The following is a 13,617-nucleotide window of genomic DNA, read 5'->3' on the forward strand; positions in this document are numbered from 1 at the left end:
CCTTCAGTCGCCCTGGCCAAGAAGGGTTGGCTCAAACCCCACTTTGTCCAGCCAGTCAGTTGAGGCCTGGACGCCAAGTACAAGCAGATGGAGGGGGACACACTGTTGCTATCGGCCCATCCTCAACCACTCTCCTCGGTGATCACTGCAGCATCACTATACTCCAAGCCTCAGTCGTCCTCAGCCTCCTCCTCTGCGGGACTGCTAGGCAAGGAGAAGATCTTGGAGGCGTACGGGAAGAAACTCTATTCCAACGCGTCCTTGCATCTTTGTCAGGCCTACGCCGATGCCATGCTGGCAGCTACTAACCAGAGGTTGGGGTGGGAAATTGCGGCTTTCCTCCCAGAGCTTCCTATGCAGAGCCAATCACGTTTCAAGGCGGGACTGGCTGAGGCCAAGCTGGTGGCGCAGGACATCATGGAGCCCACTGTGGCCCACATTGGCACCTCTGGCCGGGCCATCTGCATCGCCACAGACATGAGAAGAACAGCCTGGCTCTGTGTAACTAAATTTAACCCGGACGTCCAGGAATGCATATTGGACCTGCCGTTCCACTCCACCATGGACGAGGAGGTGGACAAGAAGAAAACCAGCTCACAAACGACCAAGTCTTTATCCATCCTGACAAAGACCACACCCAAATCGTACACCCAGTCACAGCAGCGCTCCGACAAAGGGGGCACATACAGGGGTTCCGCGGCTTCCAAGAACGGAGGTCCAGGCAGCCGCACCACTCTTGCCGACTCCATATCTGCGCAAGCAACAAAAGAGGGTGGAGGGAAAGGGCTTTTTCCAGTCCCCCTCCTCTGCAACAGCCTCTGAGAGATAGAAGGCATGACACGCCCCCTCTAGGTCCACGTGTCTCCGGGAGGGGGGGGGCGGTTTGCTCTCCAAGCATATTTCTGGTGCCAGAATTTTGCAGACCCCTGGATCCTCGCCGTAGTATCCACAGGTCACTCCCTACCCATCCCAGCCTCTCCTTCCCTCCACTCCCTCAAGTTGTGACAGCAACTCTTCTGGCGGCGATTCGATCACTCGTAGAGAGCCAGGCTGTGGAGGAAGTCTCAGCCTCCCAGCGAGGCCTGGGCTTCTGCTCCAGGATTTTCGCCATTCAGAAAAAGAACCAGACAGGCCTGACAGTTGTGCTGGTTCTTTCCACCCTCAACCTCTCCTTGCCGCTACAAAGTTTTAAGATGGTTACACCAGCTTTTATAGCAGAGATATTGTGCAAGGGAGACTGGATGTGCTCACTGAATCTGAAGGACATGTATCTACACGTCTCGATATGGCAGCCCCATCGTTCTTTCCTATGGCTCAGGATCATGGGCTACCATTTCCAATACAAGGTCCTTCTGTTTGGCCTCAACTTGACCCCCAGGGTCTTTACCAGACTCATGAATACCGTGGCTGCCATCCTCAGGGCCTCCACATCTACCCATACCTCGACGACTTGCGTGTCAGGGCTACATCGCTGGAAGCAGTTCACCACACTTCCCAGGCTCTTATGAATACACTGCATGATATGGGCTTTTCGCTCAATCAAAAGGAGTTGCAGCTGCAACCCATGCAGACTGACATTCTTGGGCCTCATCTGGGACACGTGAGCCGAGAAGGTGTTTCCGTCAGAGGACAAGATCAGTGAGTAATGGCCATCAAGAGGGCCATTACTCACTTCCTCAGCAGAGAGGTGACCTCGGCCTGGTGGTACCAGCACCGCCTGGGTCTCTTGGCAGTGGTCCAATTAGCCATCCCGCACACGAGACTCAGGATGAGGCGGATACAACTGCACTTCGCGGTGTCATGGAACCAGGAGCGGGGCTCTCAATCCGAGATGATCAACATTCCTCCATCTCTCCACCAGGACCTCACATGGTGGTCCATGGACTGCAACCTACGGACGGCAAACACTTCCGACCTCCCACCCCGCAGGTCACCATCACCATGGACTCCTCTCTCGGGGGATGGGGAGCCACGCTGGATGATCTCTCGATCCATGGTACCTGGACCTGACACGAACCGGATTAGCACAACAATTGGTTGGAGCTGAACGCCATTTGGCTAGCACTCAGAGCATTCCTCCCATGTATCAGTGGAAAAGTTGTCCTCATCCAGACAACTCAACCAGCATGTACTATGTCTACAATGAGGGAGGCACCAGATCCCCTCCACTGTGCAGACTGGCAATCCGCATGTGGGCGTGGGCCCTGGAAAACCGCATCTACCTCACGGCAGTTCACCTTCCGGGGGAATCCAACCTGGAGGCGGACAGGCTCAGCAGGTTGGGAGCAGACAACTACGAGTGGCAGCTAAACGACCTAGTTACTCAGGAGATCTTCAGCAGGTGGGGTGGTACCCAGGTGGATCGCTTTGCCACCTAGCACAAAAAGAAGTGCCCTCTGTTCGCCTCCTGGCAGGGGCAAGGTCCCGGCTCCCTGGGCAACACATTTCGCATTCAGTGGAATGGCATGACAGCTTACGCCTTCCCATCCACTCCGCTCATTCACAGCGATTTGCAAGATCAAGGCGTCTCGCCAGCTCAACATCATTCTAATAGCTCCATGGTGGCCAGCCACGCCATGGTTCTCGGAGCTGCTCAGCCTCTTGGAGATGCCACCGATTCACCTTCTGACAGGCCCAGCAGGGGGGCAGGGTCATCCACCCCGCGACACAGAAGCAAGCACTCAAAGCGTGGTTCCTGAACAGGTGACGGACCTCAGCCTCTCCCAGGCTAATCTTGAGATCATACAGGGCGCAAGGAGCAAGGCTACCAGGGCCCAGTATAAAAGTAAATGGACCAGGTCCTGCCACTGGACAGTCTCCAAGGAAATCGACGCCCTGGCATGTACTCTGGACGACGTGCTCTCCTTCTCGGCGCACCTCGCCCACTCAGGCGTGCAGGTGGACACCTGCCGCACTTACCTCACAGCCATCGGGGCATACAGGAACTCTGAGGAGGGGTTCTTCTCCTCTAATCCGATTGTCAAGAAACATTTGACGGGGCTCGCAAGACTCTACCCGCCCATCAAGAGGCCACACCCCTTGTGGGATCGAAATATAGTCTTGGTCGCCATGGCGAACAATCCATTCGAGCCTATAGTGTCCGCGGACATCTGGCTGGTCACCATTAAGACGGGCTTACTAGTCGGCCTCAACTCAGATCGCAGAGTCAGCGAAATCCAGGCACTGGTCGTCTCAAAACCATATACTACCTTTCACAGGGACAAAGTAGTCCTGCGGACACACCCAGCATTTCTGGCTAAGGTGCCGTCTGCTTTCCATTTAAACAAGGAAATAGTCTTTCCTATGTTTTTTGCCGATCCTAAGGATGAGGCACAGAGTTCTGCATTGCCTGGATGTCATGTGTGCCCTGAAATTCAACCTGGACAGGACCAAGGGCTTCCGCAGATCAGACGCCCTATTTGTCACGTTTGGAGGTGCAAGACCAGGTTATAAGGCCTCCATATCTCGCTCATTGGTCTCTACCATCAAAGAAGCATACAAGGGTCAGCACAAGCCTCTTCCGGCAAACGTGCATGCCCACGCAGTCAGGGCCAAGGCAACAGCCATCGCATTCCAGCGCCTTGTCCCTTGGCAAGTCATAAACAGGGCAGCTACATGTGTCACTCCCTCGGCTTTCTGCAAACATTACTGTTTGGATGCCGGCTCTAGAGCTGATGGGGGTTTCGGACAGGCGGTTCTCAGGAAACTATTTGCTTAAGGAGGTTCTCCTCTCCACCGTGGGGCTACATTCAGTTGTAATCGCCCATGCAGCATGGAGGAAAGGGGACGGGACTTAAGAGTAATTATAAGTTACTCAACGTAGTCCTTAGTCCCCTTTCCTCCATGCGTCCCACCATCCCCACCCCCTTTATTATACTGGTGTCATTAGACAATGTTAATCTATTGTCGACGCGTCTATGGGGACTGAGGTATGGCGCCAGAGGGCGGAGTCAGGGCATTGCATGCTCCCAGGGCTGCACCCCTGCTCGCCTCTAAGTTTAAAGGCAAAGGTTTTTTCTGGTGAAAAAGGTTCTGTCTCCCGTCCCCCGTTCCTTGGAAGGGACACCTATGCAGTATGGAGGAAAGGGGACTAAGGACTAAGGACTAAGAGTATGTTATTCACTACAGTGAGTAACTTATAATTTGTACTGTAATCCGAGAGTGGAAGGTGAACAGCTGAGACAAAACATTGATACATTGCTTAATGGTGGGTTGACTATGGCGGTAACCGTAATTTGATCTGTGCAGGGGACTTTGTGTCTGCCCAGAAGTGAACATAGATAAACTATTAACTTACCAGCCTCTGATACTAGTATACATGGTAGATCAAGAGGGCTGTGCTGGGTGGAAGCAATGGCTCACTGGAACATCATAAAATTAAACAGTTACTTAAAAGGCGATAACCCTAGACTAGCTATTCTTTCAAGGCTGAACTAATAATCCACTATTGATTCCATCTTTATTTTGACATAGAAGAAACTACTCTTGCAACCATTCTAAGTTGAGGCTAAAATCACATCTTACTTTTAATAGGTCCCCTGAGGGTGAGTATGCAGAAGGTAACTTAGTAAAAACAAAGCAGGCACCATCAGTAAGTGGTCTCAAGGGCTATTAAATGAAAATGGAAATCACTTAAAGCCACTTCTAAATGCTAAATATAATTTCATAGAATTTGAAATTAGAAGTAAGAAAGGAGAAATGAGAAGGAATTTAAAATCAATTAATAGGCAGCGAGGGACATATACAGAAGAAGCTATATGACTTCGAATATTGGTGAAACAAAGTATAAAAACTGGGTTTAATAGCATAATATAAATATAAAAATGAGATGTCAGGCGATGTTCTATTGCATGTATACGGGTCTTATTAAATAACAAACTGGTACATCAGACAATTAAGCAAACTAATTGCACCCCAGAAAATGCATGGGTCCAACATTTTGAGAAGGTATATGCCAAGATCCATATAACCCAGGGAATAGTCTGGCTACATGGCCAATAAACATTGATAAGGATGATCTTGAATTAGGTTTGGCAGGACTAAAGAACTCTAGGGCCTGTGGGCTGGAAGGCCTGTCAAATGTGGTAGTTAAATCTGATGTAGAATTGTGAGGAAAACTTATAATTATTATATTTGGAAATGGCAAAAAGTGGGATAATGTCACGATCATGGTCCAAAGATATTGTTGTCACCATATATAAAAAGGGAGAATGGACATTATAAATTGGTCCAATGTCTTTGATTTACACTAGCTGTAAAGTGTTATCAGCCTTTGTATTAAAAGAGCTTACTAAATAGTCAATAGGGAGATTTAGCATGTACCAAACAGGGTTTTTTTTGTGAAAATATGGGCACTTCCCGTAACCGGTTAATTTACCATCTTCTCCAGTGGGATGCGTTCAGAGAAAAGGAGCGCTCGCTTTACACAGTGTTTCTGGACCTCACAGTGGCCTTTGATGGAGGTCATGGATATCGATTGTGGAGGAAACTTGACTCAAGGAAAATACCTACAGGTCTATAAAACACATATTACTAATGTTTGATAAACGATCCTCCTTAACAAATGCGTAAGGATTCCCTTTCAAAGGAGAGGTTTCAAAAAAGGCTGTGTCCTGGCCTTGTGCCTAATTAATTATTTATGTTGCAGATGTACAAGATATCTTGGGTAAGTATAATGGCTTTCCACCAAAATTAGGACCATAGAAAATAGGTTGGATGGCCTTCGTAAAATAATGTATACTTTTTTAATATTACACCAATAGGCCTCCAGAGAAGTCTACTTGCTTTTGCAAACTATGCATTAGAATAATTTGAAAATAAACGTGGCTAAAACAAAGAAAGTTAATTTCAGACAGACAAAATAGGTTTTAAGTGGAGAATCCACAATGATTATCTTGAAGTGAACCAGCTTAAATGTTTAGGTTACTTAATTACTAACAAACACTATATGAATCCAATTAAGAACCAATTTAGTTTGACGTTGGGGTCCTTAATTATACAAGCAAGAATTATCCTTGTTAAATATAGTTAAATTACAACCACTGATGGACTTTCATAAGACAAAAGTCAACCCATGCATGTTGTATGGTCTTGAATTACTGGACATAGCAAATTGGGACTGGTTAAAAGTATATGAAAGCAGTTTTTGGAGGTCAGTATTGAAGCTTCCCCTCTCTTTACCTATATCGGCTATCGGATGTGAATTAAGACTACAATCATGGCATTCCATTAAAGTGTGTAACACACTGAACTTTAATATGAAATTGCACACAATGAAAGGGAACCTATTCTCAGAAATTATGCTCATAGCATCTTATGGAAAAGTATAAGATATTAACACTTTTATGAAATAAAGTGAGGATCATTTAAATGACCCAGATACATTTATTTTATATGATAACCCTGGGTGGCTTAAGTGGAATTCTAAGCGATTTGATAAGCTAGGAAATGTGGTTTAATAAATATGCATATACAAATGTTATGCAAGTATGAGGCAGTGGTCACTAGGCCATTTGTTTTCTGATGCATGTAGCACTTTATCAATGATTTAGTTATCCAAATGCCTCTTAAGGTTCCTAAGTAGGTAGTATTTTAAGGATGATTTAAATATATGAATGCTTAAGGCATTTGATAATGTGTTGTGATTATATGAATGATTTTAGTTATTTTGTTTTAAATTAATTTTTACTTGATCTGAAGGATACACTATATATATATTGAATGTCATAATTATCTGTAGTGTTCCTTTTTGTTTTGAATGTATTCATTTTGTATAAACATGAAAGGTTTAAATTATAAACCAAATCGCAATAAAAAACATAAATTGTTTGGTGTCTGCATCCTTTTTTTTTAACTCTCCTTTATTTTTAATTGTCCAACATAACTTAATATTTATTACAGCATTACAGCAGTTTGCAATAGAATTTGTGAGCCTGTAACATTAAGGTGTAAGTTCATTTAAGTCTGTCATCACATTGCAATTAAGTTGAAAAGATTATAAAAAGAAACCTGATCAAGTAAATGCAGGCAAAAATTTGATTACCCCCCTTGCATTTAATCTGTTATGCCCTTATTCATCCCTTGTCGCTTTTCTGTATGTAATTCTTTGAGTCCTTCATCAGGTTGTGGTGTCTTAGTTCATTGATAGATATTTCAATATCTGGGCTGATAAAGGGAAAGTAAGTCTCTATGGGATCTACGAGCTAGTCACAATATTTTCACATTGTAATAGGTGGTGTTTATAATCCTATGGCCACGCAGCACGGGACATGTTTGCACTTTATGCTTGGTTTTATCGTAATGTGTTTTTCAATGTGTGTATATGTATTACACAGCCACTGTAGTGGCTGTGTAGTTATGGTTAATTTGCTAATCCCATAGGAAGAGCACTTTTTGGGCGGCTTATAACTTCGCTCCCCCTAGACGAATGCACACCAAACTTTGCAAAAAAAAGTATATGGTGCACTCTGAATATTTTGGCCAGGTTTGGTGAGATTTGGTCCAGGGGGGGAAAAGTTATATGGGGGGGTCCCAACATTTATTTTTTTCCCATAGACTGAATGGTGGAAAAACTTTGCGCACGCCTTCAGCCCAAACCGCTGGACGGATGTTCACCAAATTTGCTGCAGGAGCAGCGGCTTGGTCCCGAAAGCGTGCTTTTGTAAATTTGGTGAAAATCCGTCCAGTAGTTTTTTAAAAAATGATCAAAAAGTAGGTCTAAAAAAATTAGTGATATCTATGTCCGCTCCGCGGACACACTTCCCTGTTTGCTCCGTGGGCAAGGTATCGATTGGCTAATTGGTTGGGTCATGTCCGCGGACATGTGACGTGTTCACTGATTGGATGGTGAAGAGCGTGAAGTGCGTCAGATTGTTCCGATGCGCCCGCCATGTTGGATCCGTGTTTGGTGTCCGTGGACATCGCCGCAAAAACATATTAAAAAACACAACATTGTACTTGTTAAATTTATCAAATACTGTCTTGGGAGGTGAGGGTTGATGAGGATGGGATGGGATATGGCAGCAAGAAGCAAAAAAATAGTGTTTTTTGTCACAAAAGTCATACAGTACATTTGGAGGTGTTCCACAATATAATGTGTGTGAAGTACAGGCGAAGGACTAATGTGTCTGTGTTAAAATGTATTTAAAATAATAATGGAGTCAGACTGCCGCCCCCTAGAGTCTGGAATCTGAGGCAGCCACCTGCAGTGTCTGATGCAAAGAGCAGCCTTGCACGTGTATGAGAATAACAATTCTGATGGCGGCGGTGAGGAAAGTTTTTGCAAAGTGAGAATGTATTTAGATTCTGAGTGAAGGTCACCAGCTTTGAATTTTTGGTTGCAAGCTAAGGAAGCCCACGCATGGGACACACAGTATAAGGTTCAATTGTTTTTTGACCTTGAGAGAAAGGGACCATTCTGTAACGAATGCAATGAGAGGAGGTTTTTAATAATGAAGATTTGATAAGGTTATGCTTTCCAAAAGTGTGTAAGGGACATGTAAATTCAGTTCATGAAGAATCTTTGGTGCGAACGCAGTGAGCGTTATGGTCTGACTTACGCCAAGAGAATGGAAATGGTGAATATAATGTAAGTTTGATTTTGACGATTGCATACCGGAACGAGCATTAACTTATTATTATCTGAAGATGATTTTTGGGTTATATTCTATTTGTCTGTTCTGTGTTGCTTATTGCAATGAAACGCTAGTACTATCTTTCTGTGTAGTTGTCTTTTTTACATGGTTATGGGGAGTCCAGCATCGAGCTGCATGTAGACCATCACTAGGTTCACCCAGGTTCGATGCTAATATTTAATTAAAATGTCATGTATGACCATATCAAATTGTGTATCAGTTTCCACATTATTTTCTCTTTGTTGAGATTGTTTGATGTGTGTGCTAATCGTTAGTTTAAACTCTATGCCGAATTAAAAAGTCAATAGATACATTGTAATAAACTTCGGGTATTGAGACACATTTTCTGTTATGTTTTTGAAATAGCTACATCCTGCCTTTCTGCTATTGTCATAGATTCCAGATGCCAACTGACGGCTTCTTTAATCGGCAGATGCACATAGTTGTCAACGCCTGAATCACAGTGACTGTTTTTTGTGACGATCGCCCAGGGCCAATGTGCCCGTACGCTGTACTAGCGATTAGGAGTAACATAACATCTTTTATGGTGGTCTAGGCCCAAGTTGATGCAGAAGCCCTGGAATTCACTGTGCGACCCAAGCGGTTCTTTTATCGAAAACAAACACTTTGTGTACGCAAAAAGAACAACGTGTGCCTCACGATAAACATTTTTGCAATTTGATTGAGTATGGCAATAGTCAGATGTTCTCAGAGCGTTTTAGTGTGAAATAAAAGTACTTTACAAATTGTACTGTGTTATTGTTTTCTTTTAAAGTACGGTTTAATATTCCGAATTGTGACATGCTTTGTTGTTAGTGGATGTGTGTTGATTTTCGGGTTCTGCGTCACGTGACGTAGGTGATTATGGGCGCGTTTGGCTATGCTGAAGAGGAACGTCACCTAGAAAGCTGTAGAATATCACTAGGGTTGGTGATGTGAGGGTTGGGCGGGGCATATGATTTAGTGACGTCAGGGCAGTTTACCTTGGGCAGATGCAGCAATGGATAAGGACGCGCCCTGCTGCCAGATTGTGTGTGTTTTTAAAAGAGGAAAAATGAAGTAAGGTGAATTGGAAATGTTTGCGATAGATCAACGTATGTATAAAAATACATGGCCGAACCCTCAGGACAATAATATTTTCTGAGCATTGCACTTGTGAAACTTATGAAATAATCTCTGGGGAGGTGAGGGGTGATGATGATGGGTGGGATATTTCTGACGTGATTGCTAATGAGTTTACAAAGTTTGGTGGGATTTTGTGCAGAGCTTATATGACGATTCTATGTGCATTCATTTGACAGTTTTGAAAAAATAAAACGTGGGAGGATTTCCAGCAAACTTACGTAAGGTGCATTAGCAATGATCTAAAAGCATGGTTTTGCAAATGTGGCAGTGTTTTCGTATTTGACAAGTGTCATAATGTAGTTAAAAAAATTGCGGTATAACTTTAGTGACTGTGGGGTAGCATGTGGCCATGGGCAGTGGCTAGATTGTCCGGGTCATGGAATAAGGTCATGATCCGGACAATCTGGCTACTGGCCATGACCAGAAGGGGAAAAAACATAGGATTAAAGTGGCAATGTCCACCTGGGACTGGCTTTGTGGTAAAGTTAGTCGAAATTAGGATAGATTTGAAAGGGAAGAAAAATGTGCTTGTGGTAATAGGGTCATAGGGTTCTCTTTTTGCCTTCTGCAGGCTGCCATGGAAAGCGAAGAGGGGCCCTGTATGGAACCCTCATCTTCCCTTTCCATGGTGGCCATCTTGGAAAAGGATTTTTCTTCCTAAACCGGGACGCCACAGGTGTCCCAGTGTAGGACGAAAAATCCTCTTTTTCAGTATCCCGAGTTCCCGCTTTGAGAACCTAGACTGCTAATGGCCTTCATCCTTCATTTCAGGGGTGGAATGGGGGGATAATGGTCCAGAGACCTCGTTATCCACCCTTGCTTCGCTTGGGCTGATAACTTGGGCTGCTGGGCCGGTATCCAACGTTCCAGTCCCTGGAACGGAGGATGAACGCCCCAATATTTCCATTAGTATAACACAAAATGCAAATGTAAATTTTGGAAAATCTTATTGAGTCTATGTACTTTACTGAGAAATATAAAGTAGATGGAGTCTGTGTTTTTTTTTTAGTTCTGTTTTTAACTGTGAAAGGTGGTTCCTAAAGGAACATTTATTTTGTTTTTGGATGGATTTTTTTTGGCAGGAGAGCTTAGAACGAAAGGTGGGGAGGGAAATGAGGAAAGAGGCACCAAACACTAATATGGAGGGGCAGGTGGGCAGGGGAAAATGTTGCGCTTGTGTTATTTATAACGTAGGGGGGGGAGTGTTTCTCATGCTCCTTGATTACAGCAGTGGTGGTGTCTCTTGGGGGGGAGGAGGGATGGCCTTAGCTGATGCCATTTTAAGATAAATAGCAGTTTATGTACTAGATTGTTAATGGATAATGAGTAGGAATAGGTGTTGGAGTTGTGCAAGTGTAATTTTGAAGTTGAAAGTTCCTAGATCATTAGAAAATGCAGTTCTGAACTGTCCACGAAGCAGAGATCTTATCGTGAAGTGCAGACGGGTTCTCGGACACGTCATCATGTTGTGTGCCAGCATATGGTCATGTGGCACTGTCCGGAAGGTCTGCTATGAAGTCAGATGTTCGTAGATGGCTACGGATGAAAAACTAGTTGAATTAGTTGCAAAAAGTGTATAGACGTGTTAAAAATGATTCCAGAAGGTGGGAAATGGCAGAGTTTAAAAGGACACTTTGTAAATGGGACACAAATATTGCTATAATGGATAAGTATGATATTAGTAAATTGTAGGAAAATAGCACACACTGGTAAAAACTATGAAATTCACTGAAAAAACTTGTTAAAGGGGGCGTTATGGTTCAGTTGGACTAATAAAAACCTATGAAATCCAATGAAAAAACTTTGTTAAAGGGACGTTATGGTTAAGTTGCACTAAAAAAAACCTATGAAATTCAATGAAAAAACTTTAAGGGGATGTTATGGTGAAGTTGCACTAATAAAAACCTTTGAAATGTGTGATGTCATCTTTGATGTCCTGGGTGTTAGTCTTAGCAGTGCACGATGGTGGCGCGAGGTATGGCTGCTTAGCTTACCATAACTAGCGAATTTCAGGGGGTTTTCGGTTTTACTTGGAACCATAATGTCCCTTTAACAAAGTTTTTTCTTTGAATTTCATAGGTTTTTATTAGTCCAACATAACCATAACAGCCCTTTAACAAAGTTTTTGTTAGTGAATATATATATATATATGTATGAAAAAACACAAATTGTGCAAAGCATGTAGCAAATGCATTCCTCCACCCCATGTTTCACAAAGCCAAAGGAAGACCATCCTCGTGGCTGCATACAATCCTTGTGGATCCCTCAGCAGGGACCTAAGAAGCCAATAATTACGTGTTTTGCAACAGCTTGTTGGAATATATATATTATATATATATAAAACGGGGCCTGTGGTAGCAGCTTTGTAGCTATGGTTAAGTTGCTCAACCCATAGGAAGAGCATGTTTTGGGTGGCTTATAACTTCGCCCAGCCCGCCCTTCCCCAAAGGAATCCCCCATTAAACTTTGCAAAAAAAGTATATGGCCAAGTCCGATTGGTCCTGCGAAGTTTGGTGAGGGTTCATCAAGTAGGGTAAAGTTATAGGGGGTCCCAAAATATGTGCTTTTCCCATAGATGCAATGTAAACCAAATTTGCTTGCGCCTACAGCCCCAACTGCTGGACAGATTTACACCAAATTTGCGGCAGGAACGGCGACTTGGTCACGAAAGCGTGCTTTTGTAAATTTGGTGTAAATCTGTCCAGAAGTTTTTTTTAAAATGACCAAAAAGTTGCTAAAAAGGAATTGGTGATATGTGGGTTCGGTCCGTGGACCTCCTTCCCTATTTGGTCCATGGACGAGCCTCTGATTGGTCCAGGGGCCGACATGAGGTCCGCGGACATCAGCCGCGCCTGCTGATTGTATGGTGAAGTGCGTAAGATTTTTGGAAATGCACGTCATGTTGGATTTACTGTCATCAGTCGGTGTCTGCGAACACCGCGGTTGAAACATATAAAAAAAACACATTGCACTTGTCAAACTTTTCAAAAAATCTTTGGGGTGGTGAGGGGCGATGAGGATGGGATATTGTAAAGGCTTATAAATGTGGTGCCATTTGACGACTCTGCCCAAAAGTTTACAAAGAAATTTTAGATCTATATATAAATGTTTTTGTAAGGTTTGGTGGGATTCTGTCAAGAGGGGGCTAAATTGGAGGCGGGTTGCAACATTTTTAGATGGTTTATAACTTTGTTGCTGTTTGAATGTGGACAAATGTTTTCAGAAAGATCAGAGGTCCAAACTTGAACATTTGTGCAAAATCTGAATATTAAGTGGGGGCGAAGTTATGACTATTGTATGTGCATACATTTTGACACTTTTGAAAAAATAAAATATGGGCGGATTTCCAGCAAACATGTGTAAAAGCATTGGCAAGAACCTGAAAGCAGAATGGTTTTGCAAATGTGTCCATCTTTCTTTTTTTTTGTTGACAAGTGTCATAATGTAGGTACAAAAAATTGTGATCTACCTTTTGGTGACTGAGTTATAGCCTGCGGCCATGGGCAGTGGCCAGATTGTCCGGGTCATGGCATAAGGTCAATCTGGCTACTGGCCATGACCGCGAGGGACGACCAATGGGGATAAAGTGGCCATGTCCACCAGGAACCGGCTATGTGGTAAAGGTTTTCGAAATTCGGATAGGTTTGAAAGGGAATACAAATGTGGCTGTGCTAATATGGTCATAGGGTTCTCTCTTCACCTTCTGCAGGCCGGCATGTAAAACGAAGAGGGGCTCTGGATGGAGCCCTGCCTTCCCTTTCTATGGTTGCCATCTTGGAAAAGGATTTTCTTTCCTACAGCGTGACACCGCGCGCGTCCCACTGTAGGAAGAAATATCCATAATTTGTTTTCCCAGCAC

This window comes from Ambystoma mexicanum, chromosome 1q, assembly GCF_040938575.1.
Source record: "Ambystoma mexicanum isolate Mex_15411 chromosome 1q, UKY_AmexF1_1, whole genome shotgun sequence".
Taxonomy (NCBI): Eukaryota; Metazoa; Chordata; class Amphibia; order Caudata; family Ambystomatidae; genus Ambystoma; species Ambystoma mexicanum.